General features: G+C 40.6%; 1 pseudogene; it reads left to right on the top strand.

Annotated features, from left to right (window-relative positions):
- The first annotated feature begins 2044 nt into the window (after nucleotides 1-2044).
- Nucleotides 2045-11031, top strand: LOC123056914 (monothiol glutaredoxin-S9-like; annotated as a pseudogene).
- The last annotated feature ends 570 nt before the right edge of the window (nucleotides 11032-11601 follow it).

Genomic DNA, 11601 nt, shown 5'->3' with positions numbered 1-11601 from the left:
GGCCCGAAGCTGTCTAAACCCTTGTCTTGTGTTGCGTCTCTCGATTCCGCTCAACCCCTCTCAAGCTACCACATAGATGCGTTGTCCTCGCGACTAAGTCCTCACACTAAGGACATCTGACGTGCTAATTCCACGACACTTAGCAATGAAGTTTAGCTTGAAAAATAATGCATGCAAAAGATGCATTGAGGACAAATAGTAAAAATCTTACCATCTTTCCTAAATACATGTGACCGTAGTTCAATACGATCACTATTGGTCGCACGTTTTGAGTACTAAGATTTTCGAATTCAGGAAAATAATTTCTATTGACAGCATCAAGATCCTCAAGCCATGAAACATAATGACTTATCTCCTTGCAGTTTAGTTCAGCCCCGGGACAGTGGACGGTCCTGTTTACCAAGCGCCGGACATGTTTGCTTGAATGGAAATAAGCTGTCAATATAAATTAGTTGTCAACTATTTTTGAATAAACAATATCGAAGACATAAATATGGTTGAGAAACTCACATAATGGTAGAACTGGAGGCGTCTGCACATCAACCCAAATGTCTCTATTACCTTCAAAATCATCTTCCGGATGAATATCAAAGGTGATAAACATATCTGGCTCAAATGCATAAGCCTGGCATAGTGCTTGCCAAGTTTTGCATTCAAAATAGGTGTAGGTGTCTGCATTGTATAATTTGATGTCGAAGGTATAACCATGCTCGGTCTTCAAGTAAACTCTCTTTACCTCCATAGTTTTGTTAGGACTGAAACCTATCTTATCCAAGACAAAAATTCTTGGATGGCAGGGGATACACTAGTAGAATAGTGAAAATCTGAAATTATAAGTTGAAGCAAATGAAGCATAAGTCATGCTTAATTACGGAAAGACTTGTCGTTGTGACTTACTGTATCCACTTCGAAGGTCTCATCTAGCTTGATGCTGAAGCGCCTATCATCAATTAGGAAATTTCTGTCGCACAGGCCGCGCTCGTCTTTGCGGTATTCGCACATAATGAAATCGTTTTCGTCGGCAGACGGCATTTCCTATGCTCATAGGTGAAACATTAATTGATAAACACTTACTAAAAGTATAAAACTAAAAGTATAAAACTAAACGTATAAAAAACTAACTCATCTAATATTAATATCTAGCTAATTCATCAAACATTTGACATTAATATCTAACATATATTTCTATCTAATTAATTCATCTAACATTTGACATTATATATACCTAACATTTCTATATATATAATCATCTAATAATTGATATTAATCCAACATTTATATAAACTAAAAAAATAAAAAACTAACTCATCTAACATTAATATCTAGCTAATTCATCTAATTGATCTAACATTTGACATTAATATATCTAACATTTATATATATAATCATCTAACAATTGACATTAATCTAATATTTATATAAACTAAAAATATAAAAAACTAACTCATCTAACATTAATATCAAACTAATTCATCCAATTCTTCTAACATTTGACATTAATATATCTAACATTTCTATATGTATATAATCATCTAACAATTGCCATTAATCTAACATTTATATAAACTAAAAATATAAAAAACTAACTCATCTAACATTAATATCTAGCTAATTCATCTAATTCATCTAACAATTGATATTAATATATCTAACATTTCTATATATATATATATATACATCTGGGCTATTTTGTTACGCATAACAGAATATTATTCTGTTACCCTACTTGAACTGATGGTTTCAGGCGATTGTACTGATGATTTTCATCTCATTGAACTCTGAGCTATTTTTCTCTACAGGAGCGCACACGCCATGGCGTGGGCGAGAAGCGGAAGGAGCTGGGCGCCTCTTGCCTTGCGGCCCTTGCGCACACGCAGTAGAGTGGCGGTACATGTCCACACGCAGGCGGCGACCGGAGCATGAGCGAACGCGGGGGAAGCAGAGAAGCATGCGTCCATGGCGGCAGGGGACTTGGTGCAGAAACGGCGAACCGAGCGAAAAAGAGAAGAGCTCGATCACGTTGTACGTCGCTCGGCCGATCGAGATGTACCAGGCGATCCCCTACAGCGCTGGCCGGCTGCCGGCATGCCCACGGCGGTCCGAGCAGGCCGAGGCCGAGGGCACGGCAGGCCAGGAGAGCAGGCTCACGGCTCGCCGACGCGGCGGCGAGGGGCGACGGCGGGGAGGCGGGGAGGAGGGCGGTGGCAGAGAGCCTGGTGCTAGTGGTGGGGAGGCACGGGTGCTGCCTCAGCCACATGGTGAAGCGGCTACTGCAGGGGCTCGGGGTGAACCCCGTCGTGCACGAGTTCGCCGACGAGGCCGAGCTCGCTGCTGCGGTGGCCGGGAACACTGGAGGCGAGGCCGTCGTCGCGCTGCCGGCGGTGTTCGTCAGTGGGAGGATCCTCGGCGGGCTCGATCGGCTCATGGCCGTGCACATCTCCGGCGAGCTCGTGCCCATACTCAAGGACGCCGGCGCGCTCAATAAGAGGCAATGGATATTGTCCCGTTACCAAAGGTGGTATGTTCCCTATCGAAACCATCATGCTTGTTATGAGAAGCTCTGGTTTGTGAGAAGCTTATACCCGAACCTGCCCCAAATGGGACAAAATTTTCACCACGGCATGTTGATGCAGCTCCATGATAGCATGCCAAGTTTCATGAATTTCAGACGAGTTTTGTATTTACTAGAATTTAAAAACTAGGCATCTGAACGTTTTGTGGGCAATCAACAGCGCCATGGTGTTTGAATTTCATTCCCATCTCTTGCATGGGACCTAGAAATTCACCCAAGGACACACATGTGATTTTTCAACCAACTTTGGTGCATTGGAGCATGTGCTTGTAGTTCAAATTTGAATTATGCACCTAAAATGCCTAGAAACCACAGTTAATGTATAAAAAAGGCCAAACAAACCCCGAAAAATTCATTCCCATTTCTTCCATGGGACCTGAGCATGCACTGAAGGGCACAATTTTGTTTTTTCAACCAATTTGTATGCACCGAAGCATGTGCATGTAGTTTAATTTTGAATTGTGCACCTGAAATGGCTATAAAACCAGTTTAACGTATGAATTGTCCAAACAAACCCTGAATAATTCCAATTCTATTATGACACAAATACAATTGCATGTTCACTGCAGATAAAAGGGTCTAGCAATTCAAACATCGTCCATTGATGATGTGACCCCATTTTGTAATTCAAATCAAGTAGATCCCACACAGTTTATTCTCACCAACCGTGTGAGATGTAGTACAAAATATCTTGCAGCACCGTCGGTGTACAGTACCCCTATGGCTTACACAAGAAGGTGCATCGGCTACAGTCCATAGTCGACGTGTGAAGCACACTAGCTCGCTCCCCCAAAACTCCCGCCTCTACATCCCTCTCTGCTTCAGTCCCTTGATTTAAATTTTCAGTTGCCCCAGCATTTTACTCCCGCCTCTGCATCCCTCTCTGCTTCAGTCCCTTGTTTTAAATTTTCAGTAGCCCCAGCATTTTACTCCCGCCTCTGCATCCCTCGTAATCTCAAAAATATCTGCTCGCCCTTGATCCAAATTTTCAGTAGCCCCTCCTTGTTACTCCCGCCTTGTAAAATTTTCAGTTGCCGCAATATTTCCTCAAACACAACCTCCGCTCACACAGACAGACACAACCCTTGAAACCATTGGTAAGCAGCCGCCATCGCCGGCGCCTCCATCCTCAACCTCTGCCTGTGTGCTGGGGAGCTCGAGTAGCCAATGGCCAAAAAGAGGTTTATTGCGGCCTTTTCGCCCGACGCCGGTGAGGAGGCCGCCTAGGTGTCCCCGTTGTCCTCCGCAGGCCCGATCCGCCGTCTCCGGTCCTCCGATCTGCCCACCATCGCGCCCCTACGCCGGTTCGAGGACTTCCCCGTCCTCCCCCGGACCCGGCAGCCGACGAAGTCCTACCTCGGGGTCCGGCAGCGGCGGTGGGGGACGTGGGTCGCCGAGATTACAGATTGAGAGACCCACACCCGCCGGTGGCTTAGTAGCTTCCACACGGTTGAGCTCGCGGCCATGGAGTAGGACCGCTGGCAGGTCCGCTACCACGGCGCGGCGGCTAGGCTCAATTTCCCCTTCAGCACACATCCGGTCCACCTCGTTCTGCCGGAGCCAGGGGTGGTGAGCTCGGCTATGGTGTGGGAGGACCGCAAGGCGTGGGAGCGTCTCGAGGCCGAGGCCGCCGATGAGGCCTACATGCAAGAGCTCTGCCGGTAGCACCCGGAGCTCGTGGAGGTGGAGCGGGCGATCTTTACCGGCGCGGAGGGCAGCGAGGTTATCGCACTCTCCTCCGATGATGAGGTCGAAGGCGGCAAGGACGATGACACGGAGGGCGGCGAGGTTATTGCGCTCTCCTCTGATGACGAGGTCGAAGGAGGCGGCGACGGCGGCACGGAGGGCATCGAGGTGGGCCCCGAGGACGAGGAGATCAACATCGACGAGTGGGGGAGTGCCTTCCCCAACAACCCCGACGACGGTACTGGCCCGGACCCAGCTCGCGGCACATCGTACATGACGAGGAAGGATTGGCTCGACCTCTACTTCGACCGAAAGTAGTTTAGCTTAGTTTAATTTATGTTTTATGTTCGGTTATGCAAAACTATCTAATTTATGTTTGAATTCATGCTACTTTCGGTTGAACCTGCTTTGAACTTGATCAAATTGAAGTTTACAACCTTAAGTTTAAGGGATCGACTAGAAAAGGCCAAAAATTGCTGGAGTATATATATATCCATTAAGGGTTTTAGTCCTTTAACTTTTTAAGGATCGCCTAGAGATGTCCTTATGACTTGTTTATTTCAGTTCTTCATAATGTGATGCTCTATATGTGCAACTATTTGCTATGTAGTTCAATTTTATCAATAATAGTTTCAACAATACTACTATGAATTACGATATTTGGTTGTTGTTAAGGATATTGCAGTTAACTTGCCTTTTCGTTTTTGAATTGTGGTTTAGCAACATGCATTGTACTGAATGACTAAATATGCAATCCTATGCTACATAGCAACAAGGAAGAGTGTTACCTTAATGTTCTGATGATGTCTAGATATACATGTAATAAAATCTTATATAATGGGATGGATGGAGTGTTGTACTACATCATTTTCAATTGTTGTTTAGCTTCTAATATTAACTTGGTGCTTTTAGGTACATATATCTTTGCCAAAGATCCACACTTCGACCCTTCCTGCGTATGGGGTAATGAGATATTCATGAACCAGCATCAAGTGAAGAAACTGATAAAGATTGTTACTAAAATGGGTCAAAATATGTCAATCGAACTATTTGTTTACACTTTATGCAAGACAACAGTGAACTGCAGGATGGTAAGTAAGAACCCTGTAGCCTTCTTTTTATTGCCCGTAATGAGTTGTGTTAGATGACAATATCTAAATCTTTTTTCTTTTGCAGTGGATCCTGAAGCAGTTTACTAAAGATTACCTCTCAAACTACATGATTGGCGGTCGGCCATCACAAGGGGTTGGACTAGAGTCATGCATGCCTTTTGCATCCAGCAGAGCACAATAGGGCCATTCCGCTTGACCTTGTTCAGTAACTGGAATGTCTGTCGCCTCTTCCTTTACCATCTGTAATAGTACAAGTATAGAACCCTGGTACATCATTCTTTATTTGGTGCTTCTGTAATTCTTAAACATATGTACCTGTGAATTGAATAATGCATTGGTTGTTTGAACCTGATGGATATGAATAAAGCTATAGCCTACTTAAAGGTAAAAATTAGGTACAATTTTAAATAGCAACAATTAAATTAGGGCAAAATTACGTTGTGCGGGACATTACGGCACACACGGTTGAAAAAACACAAACGTTTGCGATATACACCATAATCCAAGATGGTTCATAGAGAGGAAATATGTGCAAGCATGCACATAGTTGCCGTTCGCAAAGTGTGTGTGATGTCAGACACTATCACACACGGTGTCGGAAAACTAAATGTGTGTGATTGTCTACCTATCGTACATGGTTTATAATCATGAACTGTTTGGGATGTGCCATGCATCGTAAATCTCCCGTGCCTGGAATTTGCCTAGAATCTACTTGGAAAGCTCCCGTGCCTAGAATCTTCCTGGTTTTAGGCAGAACCACAAAACTCCGACTGCGATGGCAATGCGAGCACAAATGAGTCGCAAGGATGAAGCGTTTGGGATATTCGAGATATCAGAAACGGTTGTACAGGGACAACTGTATGCATCAAGGCTCCCTATCCCCGACGGTTTCTGGGTCGTGTGGGAAGGACCCCCCTATCGCCCACACTCACTTGGAGACGGTTCCATATGCCCTCGCAGAAAGGGGTTAAAAACTGTTTTTTAGGACCGATGCGCACCAGTGACTTGCAGACATTACCTAACTGAAAACCACCTGCAGACACTCTTACTTATCGAAAAGAGCTACAATTGACCCCCTATACTTGTGGTTCATCAAGGCTATTTTTTGGCTTCGTTGCCGGGGAGTGAAGCGCCTTTGGTAAGTGGAATTCGGTAAGGAAACATTTATATAGTGTGCTGAAATTTATTGTCACTTGTTACTATGGAAATCCTTTGAGGGGTTTGTTCGGGTATCTTCACCTCGTCCGGAACCACAATTAGCTACCCCTCAACCTACTACACCTACTGAAAATATAGAATATGGAAGTCCTTCGGGTATGACAGAACAACTGCTAGCTAATCCTTATGCAGGAGATGGAACCGAACATCTTGATATGCACTTGATATATGTAGAACAAATTTGTGGATTGTTTAAGCTTGCAGGTTTACCTGGAGATAAACTTATGAAGAAGGTTTTCCTTTATCTTTGAAGGGAAAAGCATTGGCATGGTATAGGCTATGCGATGATATTGGATCATGGAATTGGAATCGTTTGAAACTGGAGTTCCACCAAAAAAATTATCCTATGCATCTAGTTCATCGTGATCAGAATTATATATATATAATTTTTGGCCTCGTGAAGGATAAAGTATTGCTCTAGCTTTGGGGAGGCTTAATTCAATGTTAGATTCATGCCCCAACAATGAGCTCTCAAGAGAAATTATTATCCAGAATTTTTATGCTCGGCTTTCTCGTAATGATCAAACCATGCTTGATACTTCTTGTGCTGGTTCCTTTATAAAGAAGACTATTGAATTCCGGTGGGATCCTTTGGAAAGAATTAAATGCAACTCTAAAGATTGGGAACTCGACAAAGGTAAAGAGACAGGTATTAAACTTGAATATGATTGTGTTAAATCTTTTATGGATACCGATGCTTTTCAAAAGTTTAGCACTAAATATGGACTTGACTCTGAGATAGTAGCCTCCTTTTGTGAATCATTTCCTACCCATGTTGAACTCCCTAAAGAGAAGTTGTTTAAATACCACCCACCTATTAAAGAAGAAATTAAATAATCGGTACCGGTTAAAGAAGAAACTGTACTTTATAATGTTAACAAAAGCTATATTAGAACACCTAAACCTGATGAACAAATTAAAGTTGAACCTAGTATTGCTATGGTTAAAGATCTCTTAGAAGAAGATGTGGATGGGCATGTTATTTACTTCTGTGAAGAAGTTGCTAGAATTTCCAAACCCAATACGAAATATAAACATAGACCCGTTGTTGGCATGCCTGTTATCTCAGTTAAAATAGGAGATCACTGTTATCATGGTTTATGTGACATGGGTGCCAGTGTGAGTGCTATTCCTTACACTTTATATCAAGAAATTATGAAAGACATAGCACCTGCAGAGTTAGAAGACATAGATGTTACTATCAAACTTGCTAACAGAGACACTGTATCACCATTTGGGATTGTTAGAGATGTTGAAGTCTTGTGTGGGAAAATAAAATACCCTACTGATTTGCTTGTTCCTGGTTCCCCACAAGATGACTTTTGTCCCATTATCTTTGGTAGACCTTTCCTGAATACAGTTAATGCTAAGATAGACTATAAGAAACAAACTATTGGTGTTAGATTTGGTGATGGGTCTCATGAGTTTAATTTTTCCAAGTTTAGTAGAAATCTTCATGAAAAAGAATTGCCTAGTAAAGATGAATTAATTGGTCTTGCTTCTATTATTGTACCACCTACTGATCCTTTAGAACAATATTTGCTAGACCATGAGAATTTTTTTCATATGCATGAAAGAAATGAATAGATAAAATTTTCTTTGAACAACGTCCTCTGCTTAAACACAATTTGCTTATTGAAACTCTAGGAGGTCCTCCTCCACCTAAAGGTGATCCTGTGTTTGAATTAAAACAATTACCAAACACTTTGAAATATGCTTATCTTGATGAAAAGAAGATATATCCTGTTATTATTAGTGCTATCCTTACAGAACATGAAGAAGAAAGATTATTGAAATTCTAAGGAAGCACTGAGCTGCTATTGGATATACTCTTGATGATTTAAAGGGCATTAGTCCCACTCAATGCCAGCACAAAATTAATATGGAACCTGATGCTAAACCTATTGTTAATCACCAACGTCGGTTAAACTCAAAGATGAAAGAAGTGGTAAGAACGGAAATATTAAAACTTCTGGAAGCAGGTATAATCTATCCCATAAATGATAGTAGATGGTTAAGTCATGTTCATTGTGTTCCTAAGAAAGGAGGTATAACTGTTGTTCCTAATGATAAGAATGAACTTATTCCACAAAGAATTGTCACAGGCTATAGAATGGTAATTGATTTTAGAAAATTAAACAAAGAAACTAGAAAAGATCATTACCCTTTGCCTTTTATTGATCAAATGCTCGAAAGATTATCTAAGCACACACACTTTTGCTTCCTTGATGGATATTCTGGTTTTTCACAAATACCTGTTTCTCAACCTGATCAAGAAAAGACCACTTTACTTGTCCCTTTGGAACTTATGCTTATAGACGTATGCCTTTTGGTTTATGTAATGAACCTTCTACCTTTCAAAGATGTATGACTGCTATATTCTCTGACTTTTGTGAAAAGATTGTTGAGGTTTTCATGGATGACTTTTCTGTTTATGGGAAGTCTTTTGATGATTGTTTAAGCAATCTTGATCGAGTTTTGTAGAGATGTGAACAAACAAATCTTGTCTTGAATTGGGAGAAGTGCCACTTTATGGTTAATGAAGGCATTGTCTTGGGTCTTAAAATTTCTCAAAGAGGTGTTGAAGTGGATCAAGCTAAGGTTGATGCAATTGAAAAAATGTCGTGTCCTAAAGATATAAAAGGTATTCATAGTTTCTTAGGCCCTGCTGGTTTCTATATGAGATTTATCAAAGACTTTTCAAAAATTTCTAGGCCTCTTACTGATCTCTTGCAAAAGGACATTCCTTTTGTTTTTTATGATGATTGTAGAAGCCTTTGAAACACTTAAGAAAGCTTTAATTTCTACACCTATTGTTCAACCACCTAATTGGAACTTGCCTTTTGAAATTATGTGTGATGCTAGTGGTTATGTTGTTGGTGCTGTTCTAGGACAAAGAGTTGATAAGAAACTCAATGTTATTCATTATGCTAGTAAAACTCTAGACAGTGCTCAAAGAAATTATGCTACTACTGAAAGAGAATTCTTAGTAGTTGTGTTTGCTTGTGATAAATTTAGACCTTATATTGTTGATTCCAAAGTAACTGTTCACATAGACCATGCTGCTATTAAATATCTTATGGAAAAAAAGATGCTAAACCTAGACTTATACGATGGGTTCTCTTGTTACAAGAATTTGATTTACATATCATTGATAGAAAAGGAGCTGAGAACCCAGTTGCTGATAATTTGTCTAGGCTTGAAAATGTGCTTGATGACCCACTATATTGATGATAGTTTTCCTGATGAGCAATTAGCTGCAATAAATGTTTCTCATAGTACTCCTTGGTATGCTGATTATGCTAATTACATTGTTGCTAAATATTTACCACCTAACTTTATATACCAACAAAAGAAAAAATTCTTCTATGATTTAAGACATTACTTTTGGGATGACCCACATCTTTATAAAGGAGTAGATGGTATTATTAGACGTTGTGTACCTGAGCATGAACAGGGAAAAATCCTATGGAAATGTCACTCCGAGGCTTATGGAGGGAATCATGCTGGAGATAGAACTGCTCACAAGGTATTGCAATCTCAATTTTATTGGCCTACTCTCTTCAAGGATGCCCGTAAGTTCATCTTATCTTGTGATGAATGTCAAAGAATAGTTAATATCGGTAAGCATCAAGAAATTCCTATGAATTATCCACTTGCTGTTGAACCATTTGATGTTCGAAGATTTGATTACATGCGACCTTTTCCTTTCTCTAATGGGTATACACATATTTTGGTTGCTGTTGATTATGTTACTAAATGGGTAGAAGCTATTCCAACTAGTAGTGCTGATCACAACACCTCTATTAAAATGCTTAAGGAAGTTATTTTCCAAAGGTTTGGAGTCCCTAGATATTTAATGACTAATGGTGGTTCACACTTTATTCATGGTGCTTTCTGTAAAATGCTTGCCATGTATGATGTTAACCATAGAATTGCATTACCTTATCATCCTCAGTCTAGTGGTCAAGCTGAACTTAGCAATAGAGAAATAAAATTAGATTTGCAAAAGACTGTCACTAGGTCTAGGAAGAATTTGTCTAAGAAATTAGATGATGCACTTTGGGCTTGTAGAATAGCTTATAAAAATCCTATGGGTATGTCTCCTTATAAAATGGTTTATGGAAAAGCATGTCATTTGCCTCTTGAGTTAGAACATAAAGCATACTGGGCAATCAAAGAACTCAATTATGACTTCAAACTTGATGGTGAAAAGAGCTTATTTGATATTAGCTCATTAGATGAATGGAGAACCCAAGCTTATGAAAATGCAAAATTATTTAAAGAAAAAGTAAAAAGATGGCATGACAAAATAATTCAAAAGCGTGAGTTTAAAGCCGAAGAATATGTTCTTTTGTACAACTACCATTTTAGATTCCTTGCAGGAAAACTCCTCTCAAAAAGGGAAGGCCCATACGTCGTCGAGGAGGTTTACTGGTCTAGAGCCATCAAAATAAATAATTCTGAAGGTACTAACCCGAAGGTTGTCAATGGGCAACGAATAAAGCATTATATCTCAAGTATGCCTATTAATATTGAAAGTAATATTATCCAAACTATGACATCGGAAGAACACATAAAAGAGTCCTTCTGAAACACTCCAGAATCGTGAAAATAAGGAGGTACATGATACGCTAAGTAAACGGACTCCGAAAATCCGCAAAAATATTTTTTATCAGTTTTCAAATATTTTAGAATTCTGGAAATAAAGAAACTTCCAGGAAGAAGCCTGGCGCGCCCAGGTGGGTTGTGCCCACTTGTGACACCTTGCATACTCTGTTTTTCTACCATATACTTGTCCTCCAAGATAAAAAAAATCTATATATACTTCCCGAACCTGTTGATCATCGTATCATGGAGAAATCCTCTGTTATATTTTTCCTTGCTATTTTCTGTCAGGTCCCATCTACCATGGCCTCTTCAAGCTCCTCCAAGGACAAGTTCTTCAAGAACATCATCAAACCATATCTGCGGGAAGTGGTGCAGCACCCTCAGGTCATCCGGATGCATGAG

Source organism: Triticum aestivum, chromosome 3A, assembly GCF_018294505.1.
Source record: "Triticum aestivum cultivar Chinese Spring chromosome 3A, IWGSC CS RefSeq v2.1, whole genome shotgun sequence".
NCBI classification, from domain to species: Eukaryota; Viridiplantae; Streptophyta; class Magnoliopsida; order Poales; family Poaceae; genus Triticum; species Triticum aestivum.
This window is presented reverse-complemented; position numbering and strand designations above follow the sequence as displayed.